The 19,206-nt window shown below is 52.2% G+C and overlaps 1 long non-coding RNA gene across 1 annotated transcript in view; it reads left to right on the forward strand.

Moving 5' to 3' along the window:
- Positions 1-6,789: 6,789 nt before the first annotated feature.
- The window catches only part of LOC132207690 (uncharacterized), a 55,094-nt gene continuing 42,677 nt past the window's right edge, over positions 6,790-19,206 (forward strand). Inside the window, exons 1-2 of the long non-coding RNA XR_009443707.1 lie at positions 6,790-6,940; positions 11,353-11,462. This is a non-coding gene — a long non-coding RNA (uncharacterized LOC132207690). The remainder of the gene's footprint in view (positions 6,941-11,352; positions 11,463-19,206) is intronic.

Genomic DNA, 19,206 nt, shown 5'->3' on the forward strand with positions numbered 1-19,206 from the left:
CGCTCACTGCGACTTGGCCCCGCAGCTCTGACCCGCTCAGAGGGACTGGCCCCCACCGCGCCGACCCGCTCACATGGACTGGCCCCCGCAGCCATGACCCGCTCACTGCGACTTGTTGCCCACAGACCTGACCCGCTCACTGCGACCTGCCCCCCGCAGCCCTGACCCGCTCACTGCGACACTGCCCCCCCCAGCCCTGACCCGCTCGCAGGGACTGGCCGCCGCAGCCCTGACTCGCTCACAGGTACTGACCCCCCGCAGCCCTGACCCGCTCACTGCGACCAGCCTCCCGCAGCCCTGACCCCTCACTGCGACTTGCCCCCCGCAGCCCTGACCCGCTCACTGCGACTTGCCCCCTGCAGTCCTGTCCTGCTGACAGGGACTGGTACCCGCACCCCTGACCCGCTCACTGCGACTGGCCCCCCGCAGAGCTGACCCGCTCACTGCGACCCTGCCTCCCGCAGCCCTGACCCGCTCACTGCGACTTGCCCCCTGCAGTCCTGTCCTGCTGACAGGGACTGGTACCCGCAGCCCTGACCCGCTCACTGTGACACTGCCCCCCACAGCCCTGATCCGCTCAGGGGGACCGGCCCCCCACACCCCTGACCCGCTCACTGCGACTTGCCCCCCGCAGAGCTGACCCGCTCACTGCGACACTGCCCTCCTCAGCCCTGACCCGCTCACTGCGACTTGCCCCCCGCAGCCCTGACCCCCTCACTGCGACTTGCCCCCTCAGCCCTGACCCGCTCACTGCGACACTGCCCCCCACAGCCCTGATCCGCTCAGGGGGACCGGCCCCCCGCAGCCCTGACCCGCTCACTGCGACTTGCCCCCCGCAGCCCTGACCCGGTGACAGGTACTGGCCCCCGCAGCACTGACCCGCTCACTGCGACACTGCCCACCGCAGTCCTGTCCCGCTGACAGGGACTGGCCCCCGCAGCCCTGACCCGCTCACAGGGACTGGTCCCCCGCAGCCCTGACCCGCTCACTGCGATGGGTCCCCGCAGCCCTGACGCGCTCACTGCGACTTGCTCCCCTGCAGTCCTGTCCCGCTGACAGGGACCTGCCCCCCTGCAGTCCTGTCCCGCTGACAGGGACCGGCCCCCCTGCAGTCCTGTCCCGCTGACAAGGACATGCCCCCGCAGCCCTGACCCGCTCACAGGCACTGGCCCCCCGCAGCCCTGAACCGCTCAGTGCGACATTGCCCCCCGCTCCCCAGACCCGCTCACTGCGACTTGCCCCACGCAGCCCTGACCCGCTCAGAGAGCCTGCCCCCGCAGCCCTGACCTGCTCACAGGGAATGGCCCCTGCAGCCCTGACCCGCTCACTGCGACTTGCCCCCCGCAGAGCTGACCCGCTCACTGCGACCAGCCTCCCGCAGCCCTGACCCCTCACTGCGACTTGCCCCCCGCAGACCTGACCCGCTCAGGGGGACTGGCCCCCCGCAGCCCTGACCCGCTCACTGCGACTTGCCCCCCGCAGAGCTGACCCGCTCACTGCGACCAGCCTCCCGCAGCCCTGACCCCTCACTGCGACTTGCCCCCCGCAGACCTGACCCGCTCACTGCGACCAGCCTCCCGCAGCCCTGACCCCTCACTGCGACTTGCCCCCCGCAGACCTGACCCGCTCACTGCGACCTGCCCCCCTGCAGTGCTCTCCCGCTGACAGGGACCTGCCCCCTTGCAGTCCTGTCCCGCTGACTGGGACATGCCGCCGCAGCCCTGACACGCTCACAGGGACTGGCCCCCGCAGCCCTTACCCACTCACAGGGACTGGCCCCTGCATCCCTGACCCTCACACCGCGACAATGCCCCCCGCACCCCAGACCCGCTCACTGCGACTTGCCCCCCGCAGCCCTGACCCGCTCAGAGGGCCTGCCCCCGCAGCCCTGACCCGCTCGCTGCGACACTGCACCCCGCAGCCCTGACTCCCTCACTGCGACTTGACCCCCTCACTGCGACTTGCCCCCCGCAGTCCTGTCCCGCTGACAGGGACTTGCCCCTGCAGCCCTGACCCGCTTACTGCGACTTGCCCCCCCGCAGTCCTGTCCCGCTTACTGCGACTTTCCCCCCGCAGCCCTGACCCGCTGACTGCGACTTGCACCCCGCAGCCCTGACCCCTCACTGCGACTTGCCCCCCACAGACCTGACCCGCTCAGGGGGACTGGCCCCCGCAGCTGTGACCCGCTCACAGGGACTGGCCCCCGCAGCCCTGACGCGCTCACAGGGACTGGCCCGCCGCAGCCCTGACGCGCTCACAGGGACTGGCCACCCGCAGCCCTGACCCGCTCACTGCGACTTGCCCCCCGCAGTCCTGTTCCGCTGACAGGGACTTGCCCCCGCAGCTCTGACCCACTCACTGCGAGTTGCCGCCCGCAGCCCTGACCCGCTCACAGGGACTGACCCCCGCATCCCTGACCCGCTTACCGGGACTGGCCCCCCGCAGCCCTGACCCGCTCACTGAGACTTGCCCCCCGCAGCCCTGACCCGCTCAGACGGCCTGCCCCTCGCAGCCCTGACCCGCTCACAGGGATTGGCCCTCCGCAGCCCTGACCCGGTGACAGGGACTGGCCCCCACAGCCCTGAGCCGCTCACTGCGACTTGCCCCCCGCAGCCCTGACCCGCTCACTGCGACTTGCCCCCCGCAGACCTGACCCGCTCAGGGGGACTGGCCCCCCGCAGCCCTGACCCGCTCACTGCGACTTGCCCCCCGCAGACCTGACCCGCTCACTGCGACCTGCCTCCCTGCAATGCTGTCCCGCTGACAGGGACCTGCCCCCTTGCCGTCCTGTCCCGCTGACTGGGATATGCCGCCGCAGCCCTGACCCGCTCACAGGGACTGGCCCCTGCATCCCTGACCCTCACACCGCGACAATGCCCCCTGCACCCTAGACCCGCTCACTGCGACTTGCCCCCCGCAGCCCTGACCCGCTCAGAGGGCCTGCCCCCGCAGCCCTGACCTGCTCGCTGCGACACTGCACCCCGCAGCCCTGACCCCCTCACTGCGACTTGCCCCCCGCAGTCCTGTCCCGCTGACAGGGACTTGCCCCTGCAGCCCTGTCCCGCTTACTGCGACTTTCCCCCCGCAGCCCTGACCCGCTGACTGCGACTTGCACCCCGCAGCCCTGACCCCTCACTGCGACTTGCCCCCCGCAGACCTGACCCGCTCAGGGGCACTGGCCCCCGCAGCCCTGACCCGCTCACTGCGACTTGCCCCCCACAGCCCTGACCCGCTCACAGGGACTGGCCCGCGCAGCTGTTACCCGCTCACAGGGACTGGCCCCCGCAGCCCTAACCCGCTCACAGGGACTGGCCCCCCGCAGTCCTGTTCCGCTGACAGGGACTTGCCCCCGCAGCCCTGACCCATTCACTGTGAGTTGCCCCCCGCTGCCCTGACCCGCTCACAGGGACTGACCCCCGCATCCCTGACCCGCTTACCGGGACTGGCCCCCCGCAGCCCTGACCCGCTCACTGCGACTTGCCCCCCGCAGCCCTGACCCGCTCAGACGGCCTGCCCCTCGCAGCCCTGACCCGCTCACAGGGCTTGGCCCTCCGCAGCCCTGACCCGGTGACAGGGACTGGCCCCCACAGCCCTGACCCGCTCACTGCCGCTTGCCCCCCACAGTCCTGTCCCGCTGACAGGGACCTGCCCCTTGCAGTCCTGTCCCGCTGACAGGGACTTGCACCCGCTGCCCTGACCCGCTCTCTGCGACTGGCCCCCCGCAGCCCTGACCCGCTCACTGCGACTTGCCCCCCGCAGCCCTGACCCGCTCAGTGTGACTTGCCCCCCGCAGACCTGACCCGCTCACTGCGACTTGCCCCCCGCAGTCCTGTCCCGCTGACAGGGACCTGCCCCTTGCAGTCCTGTCCCGCTGACAGGGACTTGCACCCGCTGCCCTGACCCGCTCACTGCGACTTGTCCCCCGCAGCCCTGACCCGCTCACTGCGACACTGCCCCCGCAGCCCTGACCCACTCACTGCCACTGGCCCCCCACAGCCCTGACCCGCTCACTCCGACTTGCCCCCGCAGCCCTGACCCGCACACTGCGACTTGCCCCCCGCAGCCCTGACCCGCTCACTGCGACACTGCCCCCGCAGCCCTGACCCGCTCACTGCGACACTGCCCCTTGCACCCCTGACCCGCTCACTGCGACTTGCCCCCCGCACCCCTGACCCGCTGACAGGGACTTGTCCCCGCAGCCCTGACCCGCTCACTGCGACTGGCCCACGCTGATCGAAGTAATTGAAATGGAGATGCCAGGCCAGATGATGATTTGTACCTACATGACGGGCGAGTGGTCAGGCCCCAGACTCCAGCTTACGGTTGATGAACTGGAATCTCAGTTTTGACCAATCAACAAATCATGTGGGGCAGAGTTACCAGGGAATGCTGTGCTTCAGGAGGCAGTCACACACCTTAGATTAACTAGCTGAAACTCGGTCAGTGCCCAATGACAAAGATCAGGGCAGGTGGAAGGATCCAGGATGTAGTGCAGAAGGAACCTTGGCCTTTGATCTTATCTAACAGGTTTGAGATTCTTTCTTCGTGTGTGGATGAGAGTGCAGGGTATAGGGAAGATGAGTAAACTGACTGTAGCACTGTGGTACAGGGGGGACATTCAGGAGGGGATAAAAAGTGAAATGTAGTTATAATCAGAGGTAGTATATTTAGGAGAATGAACACTGTTCGTTGTGACCAGGATCGGGAGTCTCGAAAGTAGTGTTGCCTGCCTGGTGCCCAGGTTCAGAATATTCCATCTCGGCTACAAAGGAACTTGAAGTGGGAGGAGTAGAAATCCAGCTATCGTGGTCCACACAGGTACCATTGATATGGAAGAAAGAGGAAAGAGGTTCTGCTGAGGGATTATGAGCACCGAGGTGCTGAGGTGAGAAAGCAGAACCAGAATGGTAATAATCTCTGGATTATTATCTGAGCAATTTGGCACGGTGTGAACATAATTATAGATGTACATTGTTCAAATGGTGGCATGGCAGAAATGTGTTTGAATTCATGGGACATTGGCATCGGTATGGGGAAGGAGGGAGTCGTTCTGGTGTTATAGGCTCGACGAGAATCATATTGGGACAAGTATCCTCGCAAAATACAGAGCTAGGTCTGGGGCTAGGGCGTAAAAATAAAAAGTGTGGAGTGGGTGAGCTCAGTTGCATGGAAAATTGTGGAAAAAGTTAGAAGCTGGTAAGTGCTCAGCAAAGTTTCCAGAGCAAGTAATAGGACAAAAAGTATGGAAATGGTCAGGAGTCTCACTTCAGCTGCAGCAGATAAGAAGGGTGGCTGTAAATGCCAGACTGAAGATCTTGTATTGAATTGCAGGGAGTGTATGAAACAAAGTGAATGACTTTGTGGTGCAGATTGAAATTGACAGATACATCACTCTGGGTATCACAGAGAGGTGGTTGTTAGGGGATAAGTGTTGGGAACGAAATATCCAATGATTCATGTCCGATAGAAAGAACAGGCAAATGAACAGAGATAACAAAGTGTGGAGCTGGATGAGCACAGCAGGCCAAGCAGCATCTCAGGAGCGTAAAAGCTGACGTTTTGTCAGGCAGCATCAGAGGCTGAGGAAAGTTGAGGTTTTGGGTCAGGACCCTTCCTGAGAAATGGAGGGTGGAAGGGAGCTCAGAAACAAATAGCGTGGAGGGGGAGGAGGTGCTGGGGAAGGTAGGTTGGATGGTAATAAGTGAGTACTATCCAGATTGGAACAGATTTTCCCCAGGGGGGAATTAGTACGAATTCCAAATCACTCTCAAAATCTTAGTGACTGTTAACGTTGATGTTTTTTGTCTGTGTGTTTCAGTAATTGCATGACAGTTGAATGGTTCGTTGAGAGTGAGGAACCTATGGACTCTCACACACCAAGATGGAATTTAGTTCGAAGAGTGACTTCAAAATAGTTGCTTGCTTTTAAAATCTTGACCGTTTTTGCTGTCCAGTTGAATGAATTTGGCTTCATACTGCTTCAATAGGAATTAGTGTTTAATAGGAACATATTTGTGAAACTTACAGTTCCGCAAGTTTTAGCATAAACTGGTGCAGCCTTTCGGTGCTTGCAAAAAGGCTCACTTGTCCGTTAATACCGAAGGAAAATTCGAATTTAAAAGTAAGTTCACCCGGTGTCAGGGAATTAAATGTTAATGTTGACTCGAATATAATTTTTAAAAAAGTCATATATTTGTGTAACACTGAACTCAAATTAAAATTTCGATTTGCTGGTTTTACGTTGGATTCATTTTAAATGAGGGTGAAGATCACTTTAAATCCAGCATATTTGTTAAGAAAAGAAATAGCATGTCAAATAAAATTAACTGCATGACTCTTCATAGCCCTATATGTAGAATTTCGTTCCGAACTATGAGACAGTTGTGACCCCATACTACCTCAGTGCTCATGGCAAGAGCAAGACTCCTGTTTGACGTGCTGTGCACTGCATGGAATGGCGGCAACATCAGATTCATTGATGCTTGAGAATCAAAAGAATATGACGATAAGATTTAAAATCAAAATCTCATTGAACACTTCAAGGAACGTATTACAGGAAGAGGGGGAAAGCATGTATGACTAATAGACGGTGGTGGCGCAGATCAAATAGACCTGTGTGCTAAAACTTAGCACAAATTTCACATTGAATGGAACAGTTTAAACAGGCTGGAGGAAGCAGACATGCCAGCCCAAACTTTTTGAATTTGAGCATTCTGTTCGTAAACATCAGCAAAATTGTGGGAAACATGTTTATTCTTTCTCTTTTATTGCACAGAACCATACGATGAGACTGTTTTGATGAGGAATTGAAAGATTATGTGTCCCATCCATTTGACTCACAGTTTGGTACCATAGGTTGGTACGATCTTCGTTGGAGAAGGAAAAGGGATGTTCCAGATACAGAAAATCGTCAAACCATTTACGACAAAGTCCGTTTCTGGTTAGTTTTAATTAATGCAGTTAACATTTTTAGCTCGACATGATTGCACAATGGAGTCAATAAGAAAATTCCATCTGATATTCCACATAAATTTTAAGTGGATATTAAAGCAGCTCATTTCTTTTTCACACTGTCTGCTGCTTTTAAGAATGGTTGTCTTATTGTCAAAACGTTTAGCTTTGACTCCATGGCTTCTTCCATTAGCTCACATTGAAACATATGTTTCTTCAGCCAAAAATGCACGTTTACCCGGTGTAGCTTGACTAACCTCCCCCTGTGGTCGTTCCCCTGAAATCCCCTGCGGTCGCTCCCCTGAAAAACAACTATACCATTTTGGATACTGTTCCGGGGGACGAGTTGGCAGTGGGTATGCAGTAGGGTGCAGGTCTCTGGCACAGAGTCTGTCCCTCTTGCATAGAAGGGAAGCGGGGATAGGAAGAGAGTGATAGTCATTGGGGACTCAATAGTTAGAGGGACTGATAGAAGATTTGCCGGGAACGAAAGAGACTCACGATTGGTGTGTTGCCTACCAGGTGCCAGGGTCTGTGATGTCTCGGATCATGTGTTTAGGGTCCTGAGGGGAGAGGTTGACCAGCCCCAAGTCGTGGGACACGTAGGCACCAACGACATAGGTAGAAAGAGGGATAGGGATGTCAGGCAGGATTTCAGGGAGCGAGGGTGGAAGTTGAGAGCGAGAACAAACAGAGTGGTCGTCACTAGTTTGTCACCGTACCACGTGATAGCGAGGCAAAGAACAGGGAGAGATTTCAGCTGAAGACGTGGCTGCAGGGATGGTGCAGGTGGGAGGGCTTCAGGTACATGGACAATTGGGGTTCATTCTGGGGAAGGTGGGACCTGTACAAACAGGACGATATCCACTTGAACCAGAGGGGCACTAATATCCTGGGTGGGAAATTGGCCAGTGCCATTCGGTTGGATTTAAACGAGCTCAGAAGGGGGATGGGAAACTGAGGTGTAGTCCCAGTACACAGGAGGATGAGCGTAGGGAGGACATGGTCAGGACCTCACTGTCACAGAAGTGTGCTGGCAGACAGCAAGCTGGATTGAAGTGTGACGACTTTAATGCCGGGAGTATCCGGAATAATGTAGGTGAGCTTGCAGCTTGGATAGGTACCACGGACTTCGATGTTGTGGCCATTTCGGAGACATGGATAGAGCAGGGTCAGGAATGGATGTTGCAGGTTCTCGGGTTTAGATCTTTCATTAAGGTCTGGGAAGGTGGTAAAAGAGGGGGAGGTGTGGCTTTGTTGGTCAAGGACAGTATAACGGCGGCTGAAAGAACCTTTGAGGACTCGTCTACTGAGGCGGTATGGGCTGATGTTGCCAAGGAACGTTTGTCGACTGAGTCAGTGTGGGTGGAAGTTCGGAACAACAAGGCAGCAGTCACCTCACTGGGGGTTTTCTACGGACCCCAAATAGCAGTTGGGAGATCGAAGAACTCATTGGCCGGCAGATTGTTGGAAATTGCAAACGTAGCAGGGTTGTTGTTATGGGTGACTTCAACTTTCCCAATATAGATTGAAACCTCCTCAGTGCAGATGGTTTGGATTGAGCCGTTTTTGTCAGGTGTGTTCAGGAGGGTTTCCTGACTCAGTATGTGGACAGGCCGACGAGGGGGGAGGCCATTTTGGATTTGGTGCTCGGCGATGAGCCAGGACAGGTGTCAGATCTCGTGGTGGGAGAACACTTTGGCGACAGTGACCGCAAGAGCCTCACATTTACCATAGCCATGGAAAGGGAAAGGAGCAGTTACCAGGGGAAGATATTTCACTGGGGTCAAGGAAATTATGATACTATCAGACAGGAGTTGGGAAGTACAGATTGGGAGCAATTGTTCCACAGAAAGGGCGCGGCAGACATGTGGAGGCTGTTCAAGGAGCAGTTGTTGCGAGTGATGTATAAATTTGTTCCTCTGAGACAGGTAAGAAAGGGTAAGATTAAGGAGCCTTGGATGACGGGTACAGAGGTGCTTCTTGTCAAAAAGAAAAGGCAGCGTACGTAAGGTGGAGGAAGTGAGGGTCTAGCACAGCTTTAGAGTATTACAGGCCTGCTGGGAAGGAGCTCAAAAGATATTGCCTGTACAATTGTGACCTGTTACAACCTTTGCGTCCACGCTTGCTCATTCAATGGTGTCAAGATGCCAGCAGTGAGTGTACCTTCTCCATCCCCGAATGCTGTCAGCTCACATAAGACATAGTCCTTACTTAAAATCTTCTGATCAACCAAAGTTCATTGTAATGGACATTTTAGTTATCTGTCATGAAACGAAAACTGATTCTGACTGGCATGACCTGCAGTGCAAATGAATATCATCTGCGAAACGAGATTCCTTATGGGCTTGCAGCCGCTACAAATAATTGCTTTTCAAAGACGTTGCACACATACATTTTTTTCTCCTATTACCTTCGATTTTTTTTTGTTTTTGCATGTTGTGTGGGTTTCCAGTCAGGCCCATAAACACAGGTTGATGCAGTCACTGTTACAACAGGGTATTGAAGGAGAATTTGTGATCTTTGGAGTTTCATTCCAGTGTATGAAGGAGTGCATCATCAAGCCACTTCAGAGCACTACTGGCGACAAATTGTTGCAAGTTTTCAAGTGTTACCGATGGTCACATAAAATATGGCCTTTTTGTTGTTGCGCTATTCATCTTAACTGCACCATATCTAGTATTTCGGCTTGGAAACTATTTCAAGTTTTTTGATTGACTTATTCAAAATCATTTCTGATTGTTGTCATGATATCTACGATATGTTATTTTGATTGGAAATAGAGGATTGGATCTGTCTTAATGGAAATAATGTATGCGCTTATAAAACCCCTTCTGGGCAAGGTAGTTGCTCACTGGTTAGAGCTGCTCATGCACTGGGGAGCCAGTTGAGATTCCAGTCTTGGGTAACTATCTGTGTGGAATTGACACGTCCTCCCCGCGTCTGCGAGAGGCTTCTGCCAGGTGCTGCAGTTTCCTCCCATTGTTCAAAGATGTGCAGGTCCTTATATGTGATTTGTGAAGCATTTCTTAAATGTTTCAATCCTGCCAGCATCCAGTGCCTTGGACAAAATAACTGGAGATGAATAAAAGATACTGTGCCTTTTGACACCATTTCCTGCTGGATTTTCATCAATCCTGCTTTATATCGGTGACAACTTCCATGACCTCTTTTGATGCTATGTCTGAATTGACAGTCTAGTTCCAAATATTTGTTGTGCAGTATTTCAAGGTCTCTGTTACAGCATACCCATGAATGTCCACTTCAAAAGATACTTCCATATCATAGAATCCCTCCAGTGTGGAAACAAGCCCCTTTTGACCCAAGAAGTCCACAGCCACCCTCCAAAGAGCATCTCACCCTGACTCATCCCCCGACCCTTTCCTCAGTAACCCTACATTTCCCATGACTAACACACCTAATCTGCACATCCCTAAACACAATGGGCAAGTTTGGCATGGCCCATACACCTAGCCTGCACATCTTTGGACTGTGGGAGGAAACCAGAGCACCCAGCAGGAACCCATGCAGGCATGGGCAGAATGTACAAACTCCGCACAGAAGATCGCCCAACGGTGGGATCGAACCTGGGTCCCTGGCGCTGTGAGTCAGCAGTGCTAACCACTGAGCCACCGTGCTGCCCTTGGAGTTAGACAGAGCTTGCTTGTTCCTGGGTGGCCTCAAACTGCCAACCTCCACTTCGTGGCAAAAGTGCTGACCAACTGCACTCATCTTCACTGGTTTTTGCTTTGTATCATTGAATTCAATCCTTCAAACTCTATGATAAATATTTAAATTTCCATTGATATGTGAGGGTTGTTTTTAGTACGTAGTATTGGTTTATTATGTTTCATTGGTACATAATGAATATTGTATGTATATGCAAATGGTCAAGTTGGTAATGATGCAGTCCGCAGACCTGGAGGATAATAACACTGTCCTTCAATCGCCCACGATGCCCTCTGCAAATTGGTAGAAAACAAAAATTTCTATAAAATTCATCTCTCCTCCCGTCAGTCGATCAAAATTAATTCAGGATTTTGTACAGACCAATAACCGTAAGATTACACGAGCCTAAACAAAACTACTGGCTCATATTAGTTCAGGAAAGTGAAAGGGCAACAATAGAGGTAGTAGGAACTGCAGATGCTGGAGAATCTGAGATAAGAAGGTGTAAAGCTGGATGAACACAGCAGGCCAAGCAGTATCATCCGGCTCTACACCTTGTTATCTCAGATTCTCCAGCGCCAATTTTCTGAAGTAGGGTCTCGTCCCGAAACATCAGCTTTCTTGCTTCTCTGATGCTGCTTGGCCTGCTGTGTTCATCCAGCTCTCCACCTTGGGCAACAATAGAGTATGCTTTAAGTCACTAGATATGTTACGTGGGTTTGTCTTCCTTAGGGTGGAGTTAGTGGAACCGAAAAAGATGTCTCCCTCACAGTGTTTGTGACAAAAGAATTGCATCGTTCCTTGGCGGCCTTTCAACAGAATATTCAGAGATTTCCCGAGTGGTAAGAATGTAACTTCTTTTACTTCTCTTTGTCTCACTTTTTCCAACAATTGGAAAATAGATTTTAGAAATAACGTCGAGCTGATGAAGTGTGAAAAGAAAAATAATTCCAAGCAGTGGTGGGAGTTCGTCAGTGAGGTGGGAAGAGTGGATAGGTGGGAGAGAAGGCGGACAGGTCATGGAGGCGGGGATGAGGGGAGGAACTAGTCTTGGGATGAGGCTGGCGGGTGGGGAGATTTTGAGGGTGGCCAAGTCCATATTGAGGCTATTGAGTTGGAAGCTCCCGAGGCAGAATATGAGGTGCTGCTCCTCCAGTTTCTGGGTGGTTTGGTTGTGACACTGGAAGAGGCCCAGGATGGACATGTCATTCAGGGAGTGGGAGGGGGAGTTGAAGTGATGCAATGATTTGGATATGAAAATAGAAGGTGTGTTTAATAAGTTTCCCAATGATTGAAGGTGTAGTAGCCAGCCAAGAAGGTCACCTCAGAATACAATGGGACATTGACAAGGGCGAATAAACTGAGGAATGGCAGATGGTGTTGAGGTTAGCTAAATGTGAGGTGCTACATTTTGGAAAGGCAAATCAGGGCAGCACGTTTCCACTGAAGGTTGTGGGGAGTGTTGCTTAATAAAGAGACGCTGGAATGCAGTTTCGTAGTTCCATCAAAGTACAGCCACCGGTAGAAAGGATATGAAGGAGACATTTGGTGTGCTCGCCTTTATTCGTCAGTGCATTGAGTATAGGAGTTGGGAGATCACTTAGCAGCCATGTAGGACGTTGGTTCGGCTGCTTTTGGAATACTGCAATCGATTTTGGTCTCCTTGCGAGAGGAAGGATGTCGGCGCAACATTGAGGGCCGAAGGCCTGTTGTGCGCTGTATTGTTGTCTGTTGTAAACTTGAAAGGGTTCAGAGAAGATTTACAAGGATGTTACCAGCATCGGAGGTTGGAGGTATACCGTGGGCTTGAACAGGCAGCTATTTCTTGGAACTTTGGAGTTCAGGGCTGACTATATCGAAGTTTATACAATTACGAGGGACGTGGATAGAGCAAACAGCCAAGATCTTTTCCCCGGGTTGCTGGAATCCAAAACTGGAGGGAATAGGTTAAAAATGAGAGAGGGAAGATTTAAAATGGACCGGATTTTTTTCATAGTGGTGCAGTTATGGAATGAGCTGCCAGAGGAAGTGGTGGAGGCTTGTACGTTTAAAAGGCATGTGGATGGGTATATGAATAAGACGGGTTGAGAGGAACATGGGCCAAATGCTGGCAAATGGGACTAAATTAATTTAGGATATCTGGTCAACATAGACAAATTGGGCCAAAGGATCTGTTTCCCGACTGTACATCTCTCTGATTCTCAGTGTCTTTTTTCTGAACCACGTGGCCCATAATTAGAAAAACTTGAATCAGGATTTGGGAATGTGACAATTCTAATTGGATCTGTTTGATGAAATTAACTCTGTAGGTAGTGGTGGTTGAATTATGATTTATCAAATTTGAGTTTATTGCAGCATCTTATAGAATAGAGGAGACACATGTAATCAAAATTGAAAGTCAAAACTTGGTAAAATTTTGCATTGGAAATACATGACCAGCCATTGGAGGAGATTCATGACCATTGCATTCAAGTGAGAACACCAAATGCGATTCAGTGACTCTGTGAAACGGGATGTAGTGACTCAGTGAAATGGGATGCAGTGGCTTGTGGAGATGGGATGCAGTGACTTATGGAAATGGGATGCACTGACTGAGGGAAATGGGATGCAGTGACTGAGGGAAAGGAGATTCACTGACTGTGGGAAATGGGATGCAGTGACTCTTGGTACTGGGATGCAGTGACTGAGGGTAATGGGATGCAGTGACTGAGGGTAATGGGATGCAGTGACTGAGGGTAATGAGATGCAGTGACTGCAGGAAAGGAGATGCAGTGACTGCGAGAAAGGAGATGCACTGACTGAGGGAAAGGAGATGCAGTGACTGAGTGAGATGGGATGCAGTGACTGAGTGGAATGGGATGCAGTGATTGAAGGAAATGGGGGCAGTGACCGATGGAAATGGGATGCAGTGACTGAGGGAAATGGGATGCAGTGACTGTGGGCAATGGGATGCAGTGGCTGATGGAAAGGAGATGTAGTGACTGAGTGAACTGGGATGCAGTGACTGCGGGAAATGGGATGCAGTGACTGCGGGAAATGGGATGCAGTGACTGCGGGAAATGGGATGCAGTGACTGAGGGTAATGGGATGCAGTGACTGAGGGTAATGGGATGCAGTGACTGATGGGAATGGGATGCAGTGACTGAGTGAAATGAGCTGCAGTGACTGAGTGAAATGGGATGCAGTGGCTGTGTGAAATGGGATGCAGTGACTGTGAACTGGGACGCAGTGTCTGTTTGAAATGGGATCCTGCGACTGAAGTTAATGGGATGCAGTGACTGAGTGAACTGGGATGCAGTGACTGAGTGAACTGGGATGCAGTGACTGAGTGAACTGGGATGCAGTGACTGATGGAAATGGGATGCAGTGACTGATGGAAATGGGATGCAGTGACTGAGGGAAATGAGATGCAGTTAATGGCAAAAGGAGATGCAGTGACTGAGTAAAATGGGTGGCAGTGACTGAGTGAAGTGGGAGGCAGTGACTGAGTGAAGTGGGAGGCAGTGACTGAGTGAAGTGGGAGGCAGTGACTGAGTGAAATGGGTGGCAGTCACTGAGTGAAATGGGATGCACTCACTGAGTGAAATGGGATGCTGTGACTGATGGAAATGGGATACTGTGACTGAGGGTAATGTGATGCAGTGACTGAGTGAAATGGGATGCAGTGACTGAGTGAAATGGGATGCACTCACTGAGTGAAATGGGATGCTGTGACTGATGGAAATGGGATACTGTGACTGAGGGTAATGTGATGCAGTGACTGAGTGAAATGGGATGCAGTGACTGAGTGAAATGGGAGGCAGTGACTGAGTGAAATGGGAGGCAGTGGCTGAGTGAAATGGGAGGCAGTGGCTGAGTGAAATGGGAGGCAGTGGCTGAGTGAAATGGGACGCAGTCACTGAGTGAAATGGGACGCCGTGACTGAGTGAAATGGGACGCCGTGACTGAGTGAAATGGGATGCAGTGACTGACTGAAATGGGATGCAGTGACTGACTGAAATGGGATGCAGTGACTGACTGAAATGGGTGCAGTGACAGAGTGAAATGGGATGCAGTGAGTGAGTGAAATGGGAAGCAGTGACCAGGGAAATGGAATGCGGTGACTGTGGGGAATAGGGTGCGGTGACTGACGGAAACGGATGCTCTGTCTCAGCTGAATAGTGTTCACTGTCTCCGTTAAATGGGCTGCAGTGACTGAGGGAAAGGACATGCAGTGAATTTGGGAAATTGGATGCAGTGACTGAGGGAAATGGGAGGGAGTGACTGACTGAAATGGGAGGGAGTGACTGACTGAAATGGGTGCAGTGACAGAGTGAAATGGGATGCAGTGAGTGAGTGAAATGGGAAGCAGTGACCAGGGAAATGGAATGCGGTGACTGTGGGGAATAGGGTGCGGTGACTGACGGAAACGGATGCTCTGTCTCAACTGAATAGTGTTCACTGTCTCCGTTAAATGGGCCGCAGTGACTGAGGGAAAGGACATGCAGTGAATGTGGGAAATTGGATGCAGTGACTGAGGGAAATGGGAGGGAGTGACTGACTGAAATGGGAGGGAGTGACTGACTGAAATGGGAGGGAGTGACTGACTGAAATGGGAGGGAGTGACTGACTGAAATGGGAGGGAGTGACTGAGTGAAATGGGAGTCAGTGACTGAGTGAAATGGGAGTCAGTGACTGAGTGAAATGGGATGCAGTGACTGAGTGAAATGGGATGCAGTGACTGAGTGAAATGGGATGCAGTGACTGAGTGAAATGGGATGCAGTGACTGAGTAAAATGGGATGCAGTGACTGAGTGAAATGGGATGCAGTGACTGCGTGAAATGGGATGCAGTGACTGAGGGAATTGGGATGCAGTGGCTGAAGGAAAGGAGACGCAGTGACTTTTAGAAACGGGTTGCAGTGATTGAGTGAAATAGGTAGCAGTGATTGAGTGGAATGGGATGCAGTGGCTGAGTGAAATGGGATGCAGTGACTGAGTGAAATGGGATGCTGTGCCTCAGTGGAATGGGATGCAGTGACTGAGGGAAAGGTGATTCAGTGACTGTGAGAAATGGCGAGCTGTGACTGAGGAAAGGAGATGCAGTGACTGTGGGAAATGGGATGCAATGACGGAGGGAAATGAGACGCAGTGGCTGAGTGAAGTGGGATCCCGTGTCTATGGGAAACGGGATGCGGTGACTGTGGGGAATGTGATGCAGTGACTGAGGGAAATGGGATTCAGTGACTGATGGAAATGGGATGCAGTGACTGAGGGAAATGAGATGCAGTTAATGGCAAAAGGAGATGCAGTGACTGAGTAAAATGGGTGGCAGTGACTGAGTGAAGTGGGAGGCAGTGACTGAGTGAATTGGGAGGCAGTGACTGAGTGAAGTGGGAGGCAGTGACTGAGTGAAATGGGTGGCAGTCACTGAGTGAAATGGGATGCACTCACTGAGTGAAATGGGATGCTGTGACTGATGGAAATGGGATACTGTGACTGAGGGTAATGTGATGCAGTGACTGAGTGAAATGGGATGCAGTGACTGAGTGAAATGGGATGCACTCACTGAGTGAAATGGGATGCTGTGACTGATGGAAATGGGATACTGTGACTGAGGGTAATGTGATGCAGTGACTGAGTGAAATGGGATGCAGTGACTGAGTGAAATGGGAGGCAGTGACTGAGTGAAATGGGAGGCAGTGGCTGAGTGAAATGGGAGGCAGTGGCTGAGTGAAATGGGAGGCAGTGGCTGAGTGAAATGGGACGCAGTGACTGAGTGAAATGGGATGCAGTGACTGACTGAAATGGGATGCAGTGACTGACTGAAATGGGTGCAGTGACAGAGTGAAATGGGATGCAGTGAGTGAGTGAAATGGGAAGCAGTGACCAGGGAAATGGAATGCGGTGACTGTGGGGAATAGGGTGCGGTGACTGACGGAAACGGATGCTCTGTCTCAGCTGAATAGTGTTCACTGTCTCCGTTAAATGGGCTGCAGTGACTGAGGGAAAGGACATGCAGTGAATGTGGGAAATTGGATGCAGTGACTGAGGGAAATGGGAGGGAGTGACTGACTGAAATGGGAGGGAGTGACTGACTGAAATGGGAGGGAGTGACTGAGTGAAATGGGAGGCAGTGACTGAGTGAAATGGGAGGCAGTGACTGAGTGAAATGGGAGGCAGTGACTGAGTGAAATGGGAGGCAGTGACTGAGTGAAATGGGAGGCAGTGACTGAGTGAAATGGGATGCAGTGACTGAGTGAAATGGGATGCAGTGACTGAGTGAAATGGGATGCAGTGACTGAGTAAAATGGGATGCAGTGACTGAGTAAAATGGGATGCAGTGACTGCGTGAAATGGGATGCAGTGACTGAGGGAATTGGGATGCAGTGGCTGAAGGAAAGGAGACGCAGTGACTTTTAGAAACGGGTTGCAGTGATTGAGTGAAATAGGTAGCAGTGATTGAGTGGAATGGGATGCAGTGGCTGAGTGAAATGGGATGCAGTGACTGAGTGAAATGGGATGCTGTGCCTCAGTGGAATGGGATGCAGTGACTGAGGGAAAGGTGATTCAGTGACTGTGAGAAATGGCAAGCTGTGACTGAGGAAAGGAGATGCAGTGACTGTGGGAAATGGGATGCAATGACGGAGGGAAATGAGACGCAGTGGCTGAGTGAAGTGGGATCCCGTGTCTATGGGAAACGGGATGCGGTGACTGTGTGGAATGTGATGCAGTGACTGAGGGAAATGGGATTCAGTGACTGCGTGAAATGGGATGCAGTGACAGCGTGAAATAGGATGCAGTGACTGATGTAAATGGGATGCAGTGGCTGAGTGAAATGGGATGCCGTGGCTGAGTGAAATGGGATGCCGTGGCTGAGTGAAATGTGATGCAGTGACTGAGTGAAATGTGATGCAGTGACTGAGTGAAATGTGATGCAGTGACTGAGTGAAATGTGATGCAGTCACTGAGTGAAATGGGATGCAGTGATGGATGGTAATGGGATGCAGTGACTGAGTGAAATGGGATGCAGTGACTGACTGAAATGGTATGCAGTGAGTGAGTGAAATGGGAAGCAGTGACCGAGGGAAATGGAATGCGGTGACTGTGGGGAATAGTGTGTGGTGACTAACGGAAACGGATGCACTGTCTCAGCTGAATAGTGTTCACTGTCTTCGTTAAATGGGATGCAGTGACTGAGGGAAATGGGATGCAGTGACTGAGGGAAATGGGAGGGAGTGACTGACTGAAATGGGATGCTGTGCCTCAGTGGAATGGGATGCAGTGACTGAGGGAAAGGTGATTCAGTGACTGTGAGAAATGGCAAGCTGTGACTGAGGAAAGGAGATGCAGTGACTGTGGGAAATGGGATGCAATGACGGAGGGAAATGGGACGCAGTGGCTGAGTGAAGTGGGATCCCGTGTCTATGGGAAACGGGATGCGGTGACTGTGGGGAATGTGATGCAGTGACTGAGGGAAATGGGATTCAGTGACTGCGTGAAATGGGATGCAGTGACAGCGTGAAATAGGATGCAGTGACTGATGTAAATGGGATGCAGTGGCTGAGTGAAATGGGATGCCGTGGCTGAGTGAAATGGGATGCCGTGGCTGAGTGAAATGGGAAGCAGTGACTGAGTGAAATGGGAAGCAGTGACTGAGTGAAATGGGAAGCAGTGACTGAGTGAAATGGGAAGCAGTGACTGAGTGAAATGGGATGCAGTCACTGAGTGAAATGGGATGCAGTGATGGATGGTAATGGGATGCAGTGACTGAGTGAAATGGGATGCAGTGACTGACTGAAATGGTATGCAGTGAGTGAGTGAAATGGGAAGCAGTGACCGAGGGAAATGGAATGCGGTGACTGTGGGGAATAGTGTGTGGTGACTAACGGAAACGGATGCACTGTCTCAGCTGAATAGTGCTCACTGTCTTCGTTAAATGGGATGCAGTGACTGAGGGAAATGGGATGCAGTGACTGAGGGAAATGGGAGGGAGTGACTGACTGAAATGGGAGGGAGTGACTGACTGAAATGGGAGGCAGTGACTGAGTGAATTGGGATGGTGTGACTGAGGGTAATGTAATGCAGTGACTGAGTGAAATGCGATGCAGTTAATGTTAGAAGGAGATGCAGTGACTGAGTCAAGTGCGAGGCAGTGACTGAGTGAAATGGGTGGCAGTGACTGAGTGAAATGGGATGCACTCACTGAGTGAAATGGGATGCTGTGACTGATGGAAATGGGATACTGTGACTGCGGGTAATGTGATGCAGTGACTGAGTGAAATGGGATGCAGTGACTGAGTGAAATGGGAGGCAGTGACTGAGTGAAATGGGAGGCAGTGGCTGAGTGAAATGGGACGCAGTCACTGAGTGAAATGGGACGCAGTCACTGAGTGAAATGGGATGCCGTGACTGAGTGAAATGGGATGCCGTGACTGAGTGAAATGGGATGCAGTGACTGACTGAAATGGGATGCAGTGACTGACTGAAATGGGATGCAGTGACTGACTGAAATGGGTGCAGTGACAGAGTGAAATGGGATGCAGTGAGTGAGTGAAATGGGAAGCAGTGACCAGGGAAATGGAATGCGGTGACTGTGGGGAATAGG

This window comes from Stegostoma tigrinum, unplaced genomic scaffold (assembly GCF_030684315.1).
Source record: "Stegostoma tigrinum isolate sSteTig4 unplaced genomic scaffold, sSteTig4.hap1 scaffold_123, whole genome shotgun sequence".
NCBI lineage: Eukaryota > Metazoa > Chordata > Chondrichthyes > Orectolobiformes > Stegostomatidae > Stegostoma > Stegostoma tigrinum.